We start from the raw sequence: 6,341 nt of genomic DNA on the forward strand, positions 1-6,341 counted from the left end.
GGGTGTAGCGTGCCAGCGGGCCTTATCCGCTTGTTTACTTTAGGATTTCAGAGCAAACTCGGGAGGCGTAACTTTATCAGCACAGGTCAGATGGTGCCGACGGCCCGGCACGCCTGGGGTGTTCGTGGCTGGGTGCCGGAACTCTGCCAGGTCTTGCCGTTTGCGGGAATGCAGAAGTGCCTGGGGTTTTTGAAGCTGCAGGGGAGCTTTGAGGGCCGTGGGCGTCACAGCATTCGCATTGCTGGTACTCGTCAAAAGTTGAGAGTTTCGCTTGCTCCCAAAATGTGTCATATTTAGCACTTCTTTGCAGCGAAATTCGATGGGGCTCGGCAGGAGTTCTTAGAATCCCAGAAATCAGAACTTAAGATACCTGCTTCCAAAACCTAATTGCTCAGGAAGGAGAAAGGTGTTCCCCTTAATCTTAAATGGAATCACAAATGGGCTTTTTGTGTCGAACCCTAACAGAGTGCAGACAAAACCCCTTCAAGTGTGCATGCCCACATGCAGATGGCTGCAAGTGTTTATCTGTTATTAGCAAGTTTTCTTGGTATTTGGAAAAAGCCTCAAAATCAAAGGTATTTTCATCTGCAGTACAAATTAGATCACCGTATGGATTAGCCAGAGTTCACATTGCTATAATGTGACGTGTTGTTTCTCCGTGCAAAACTTTCCGGCATAACTGCTCCTACCCGCAGAAAAGGAGCAATTATTTTAAATTATTTGGTCAAAATATCAAAGCCATTTCACCGACAATGGCAAGAAAAGCAGAAGGGAAGCAGTAGGGTTGACCATGCTGCTGCCCTGCTGAGTCCGCCTGGCTCTAGGATAAGCCTGCAGACATGGCCGTCGGGAGCTGGAATATTCCACCCAGACCTCATAAAGTTGCACCCAAGAGGAATCTGCTGTCAAGCACTAAAAAAGCCCTTCAAGAAAAAGGCAAAATTCATCTTCTTTTGTGGTGAGAAATTACTTCTGTTAAAAGAGCCAGAGAGGAGAAAAATTCTGTTTAAAAGTGTAAGAAATTAAATGAAGCAAAATGTTGCAAATGTTTTTGCAAGAAAAAAATAACCTCCACTGAAACTGTCAGATCTGAAGGAGAATGAAGCATAGTCTTAAAGCCCTTCTGTTTGTAAATAGTGAAGGATGTTGGTAATCCAAAATTAAAAGGTGTATGAATAGTTGTCCAGTAAAAACTGTACGAGTGACCCCTTTTCTAATGGTATCAGTCACACCTATTGATAGTTTTAGTCAGGTTTTATAATGTTATGTGATTGTCAAATCCGGATGCTACTTGCTGATTGTAATCAAATCTGTCAAAGCGGCATTGGTCTCAAAGACAGTAAGTTTCTGTTAGCGCTGTGAGAATCAGAGCTATAGATACAGAAGACTCTCCGCTGAGAGAGTGACAGAGAGCATTCGTCACTGTTTGACCCGGAGAGAGTGTATTGGCATTATCCGGCTTGTCAGTCCACACGCTTACCGCAGATGTAATCGGCGTGTACCTGAAGTCCCAGCGCACCAGAAAATCACATTCCCACTCATCCTACAGGCCAACAAAGATAGGTAAGCAAACAGTGAGACATGGAGCTCTTACGGTGGCGGTCTTGCAGGATAGGTAAGGGGAGAGAAGGGGTGGCCAAAGGTATGTGTGAAGATGCTAGAAGTGAATCGGGGTATGCAGAGGATCTGCAAGCGTTGTGTGGACTTGGAAGTATCGGAGATAGTGTGTTACAGGGGTCTAAAGGATGTGTGGGAAACTCGGGCTATTGCAGTGAAGGCATCGTGGGGGATGTGGGAAAGAAATGCACTGAGAGCAGCAATTAACTCCATTTATGGCCATGGAACACTGTATTAAACTGATACAAGCACTTCTATGGCTACAGGTTTATAAAAGTCCCCCTGCATGTTTTCCTCCACAAGCATTCTTACCTGGCAAATTTAACATTTGCCAAACTTTCTTTAATCAGGTTTCTTTCCTCTGGACTAAATGTTATGCTTGTTCTAAAACATAAAACCCTCTTGTGGATCTCATGGGAACAGAGTCGTATTGAGAAGGGTCCTGAGTCTGGGGTGTCCTTCAGTGATCTATCTCTAATTTTTTATTAAGCAAAACCTTACATTTTCCCCTACCTCAAAAATTCAGATTGTCCTAGATGGGATCTTCAGCTATTGATTTTAATCTCACTTGTAGAATATGACAGGAACTGAACAGGAGCTACCCAGAATATCAGCCATGGATCATTGGGCCCCACGCCACACGCGAACGTAGTACAAGCTATTTTTTCTCCAAATGTCCCAGTGACTCAAGGTTTTCGAAGTGTAAAATGGTATTTTTGAAATCTTTGAAAAAGACCAAAGATCATTAGTTGTGGAAATAATGCCATCCAATAAATAATTATCTGTAAACTTAGTAGTAGGTATTTCAGTGGAATGCTACATCTCCAGTTTGGAGAAGGACATACAGTATATGGCATGTTGAGTAACATTATTATGTTGAGGTGATGAACAGCCTTCTTTTTTTCCTGTCTGGGAAGAGGCAATGATGTCAGACGGAAAACCTGATACCTCATCAGTCTCCTTAGCACAGCATAAACAGTTTCCCTCAGAAATCAAATCCGTACCAGCAGGTTCTTAGTGCTACTAAAAAATTACCAATGAAGTGATCCCAGATGTAGTTTATCTCAATACAGCATCATAGAAGTAGCGGAATTTCTGAGCAAACAGAATCAGAACATGGGTCATTTGGGTCTGTTTCTGTTAGTGTTGCTATTTGCTGAGTAGGAGTAGATTTTAAAGCCCTGCAGGTTAGTTTCCTATTCACATAGGCATCAGTGACCTGAAGTAAAATTGTTCCGTAACACGACTTGTAGAAGATGTATGGAAGCACCGTTTTCTTGGACGCAGATACAAAGTCCGCATCGGACGCTCTTCCCTGCAGCAAGCGTGAAAGCAGCCTTTCTTTTTGGTTCTATTCTTCAATATCACAGTTTAAACACAGGCCTTTTACCTGATAAATCTTTTGGATGAAAGCTGTTTGCCTGACGCAATGTGGCCTCGAAAGGTGAACAACAGCAGTGACCCTTTCTTGCATGCAGATGTGATACAGAGGGACCTTTGGAAGGGAGATTTGACTTCCCAGGCCGTGTTTTGCGTGCAAAATCCACCTGGTGTTTGTGTGGGCACAAGAGGAAGTTCCGCCTCAAGTGTTCAGACACAGTGACTCGCGATCCCCATGACACTAGTCTTTTCTGTAGGAGTGTTAAGATAGTTGTGTTAAATCCAGAGTTCCGTGCTCCTATTTTTACTGTCTTGTTCAGCTACACCCTATTTTAAACGTTGGAGCCCCATCCTAGCACACACTCAGTAAACATTCTGCAGCACAAAATAACTTCCGTGGAAATATGCCCTGGCGGTGATGACTTACCATCACAGTTGTACAAGTCAGCAAAGCAGAGCTCACCTTAACGTGGGTCAGGTGCCGATAACAGTGTGGCGTCGGTAGCAAGGAGTTTAGAGTGGGCTTCAAAAGTTATCCCAGCAACTGGTGGATGTTCAAGCAATTGGTTCGTGCTGAATTTCATGTTGCTACCGCTACACTGTTAGTGGTACCCAACCTCATCTGGATACGCGTACACAAGACAGAAATCATGTCTTTGCTTTGTGGAGGTAAGGCTTTGACTCTCTGAGTTAAATAACAGCTGTACCCCAGGGTAAATTTACAGGGCTGTTCAGGGCCACTCCTATTTATGTCCTACAGATTGTGGGGCGATAGCCCTGGAGTAAAAGGGTAGAGGGGGTGTTTGAGACAATGCAAAAGGAAGGAGTTAAATCAGTAAGACTGGAAAGGGATTTGAAACAGGAGGGAGAGTGAGTGACAAAGAAAAAGGGTTTAGGTCTTCTAAGGGACAGCGGAAAAGACACAAAGCATGGCAGAAGTGAGAAGCAGATGAAAAGGGCATTAACCTGAAATACCAGAAAGGAAATGAGAGTTAGAAGAAAACAGGAACAGAGGCAAAATCAAGTGTGCTACTGGCTGAGAGTGTGAGAAGTTTTATACCGTTAGTGTTTGCCAGTGTACGGGCCAGTGGGGAAAGTGGTGGTACGGTCACTCAGTAAGAGTGTTTTATCAAAGTCCCAGTAGCAGTTATACATTTAATCAGAAAGGAAGGGTCTTTTTGAACATGGGCCTCTCTACTTTCCTGGGCTTCTCACTGATACAATCCAGTGTTTCACATGATAAAGTTCCATGCAAGGATCAGTTAAAACACTAGGGGGATTTCACAAAATGTAATAAGGATGGTCTCTTCCACATTCTGCCTGAGCTGCTCCTTGTTCCTCAGTACTAGTTTCCTTAGCTCAGTCTGGATTACAGTTTCCTTGCAAATATGAGGAGAGCAAGGACCCAAACGTTCACACAACTCTCTGATGAATTCAGTCATAAAAATACAACACACCATGGATTGGCCACAAGGACCCTGGCAGATAAATGCAAGGTATTTCTGAAATAGCGTTATTGAGGATAGATGGGAATAAATTGTCACTCCGCAATTGTCCCGGGCTCATACTGTTTCCATGCAAGAATGAGAAAGGAAAAGACGAGGCACCCAAGTCTCCATACCATTTCATTGAATTCTGTATGCATAGCCATTAATAAGTAGTACGCTAGGGAGGAGGGTGTGTAAACCTTAAAACATCCAGTCAGAGTTGTTGTCAGGTCAGTAGCCTAACTTTTACAAATAACACAAAGTTTCTTCTGTTTGTAAATAGTTGCATTTATTGCAACTATTGTTGCACTATTGTTGCATTAATCTATGCGTTAAAATGCATAGCAGCTGTAAGATTCTTCCGCATGTATCCAGGCTTAAACTGGTGGTCAGATTTGCGGCTGAGAAGAGGTTTCCCCCCCTGTAGAATTAGCACAGACCTCTGTCTCCTGCGTTACTGTGCCCTGCTGCACAGCTCCATCAGCTAAGATCTTCTGGGCATATTTTACACAAAGAGCAGCTCTCTCTTGGAGCAGGGGCCTCAGGCCGTAGCGACACCTGGACTGAGGTTAAGAACAATTTATTTTTTGAAAGATTTCACATTTTAGTTTAGGGTTTTTTTCCAGCTGATCCGGAACAATAGAAGGCTGTGGCAGATTTCCTAGTACAAGGTGTGTATTACAGAGGTGCAGACACAGGGACTACGACCACAGTCTGCTGGTACAGCTGGGATGTCACTGGGCATTTTTGTGGCTACAGGGGGAAGGATGAGCAAAGCTGCGGTGCGAGGGCAGTGAGGCAGGCATATGCGGTCTGTTCAGAGTACAGCAGCTGTGGTCCAGTTCGTAGACATGAATATTATCTGAAGATGCTGCTGAGGCTGGAGGAAGGAAAGTGAATGCATGAGGGACAGATCCTGATCTGCCGGCAGGGAATGAGGAGGGAGAATTCTGTATCAGAAAGAAGCCCAACCACACTGATAAGCCAATGAGGCTTTATCGGAGCCCCTTCCAGACCATCGTTTTAAAAGTAAAACAGAATAGGGGGGAGGGTTGGTCAGGCCAGCTCTATGCCATTTATTATAGACTTGCCTGGCCTGAGTTACTGGGTTCTCAGAGTAAAACTTCTAAGCGGTGCATCCCCATGCAGAATTGTCTATTGCTCACATGCAAGATTATTTCTTTCCTCCAATATTTCCTCTCGCTCCCTGGGAGAGTTTTCTTGTTGTGGTTGTGAACGCTAATCATTCAAAGAGACACCTTTTCACCAGTACAGCTCCCCAGCTTTGGGCTGGCACCTACAAGCTGGCCCAGAAGTCACTTGCTGAACGCTGCTCAGGAAAGCCTCGGGTTGGTTTCGTGTCGACCGCCGCCAACCTTTGATTATTTGCTGCCGCTTGGTGGCTATTGCAGATACTACCCGATGTCCCTTCCCCGCTGCTCGCTCTTCGTCGGGTCTTTCCGTGCCCTGAGGCTGTCCCGAGTACCTGTGCGTACCTGCTAACGTATTCAGGTGGCCCAGGTCTTCTCCAGTTACGGCATCTGCATCGCACCTCAGCCGAGGGTGGCAGTGGCAGCAGGACTTTTCAGCTGTTGATGTTCAGCCATGGGATAAATGGATTTTGCTGGCTGTAATGAAGCGGTTAATTATAATTTTTTTTTTGGCATCTCGTGATGCAAAACGTGGAGCTTTCTGGACTTACTATTGCTTGTGATTCTAGAGCAACAAAAACGTTCTTGGTGCAGCAAAGAGCAAATAAGGAGACGGGGCATCTCCCCTGGAGACTCCTGCCTGAGCCTAGCCAACGTGCCGGTGACGTACGCGTTTAAAAAACCGGCAAAAAGGACAAACCGGCGG

The sequence above is a fragment of the Aptenodytes forsteri genome, unplaced genomic scaffold (assembly GCF_000699145.1).
Source record: "Aptenodytes forsteri isolate BGI_AS27 unplaced genomic scaffold, ASM69914v1 Scaffold379, whole genome shotgun sequence".
NCBI classification, from domain to species: Eukaryota; Metazoa; Chordata; class Aves; order Sphenisciformes; family Spheniscidae; genus Aptenodytes; species Aptenodytes forsteri.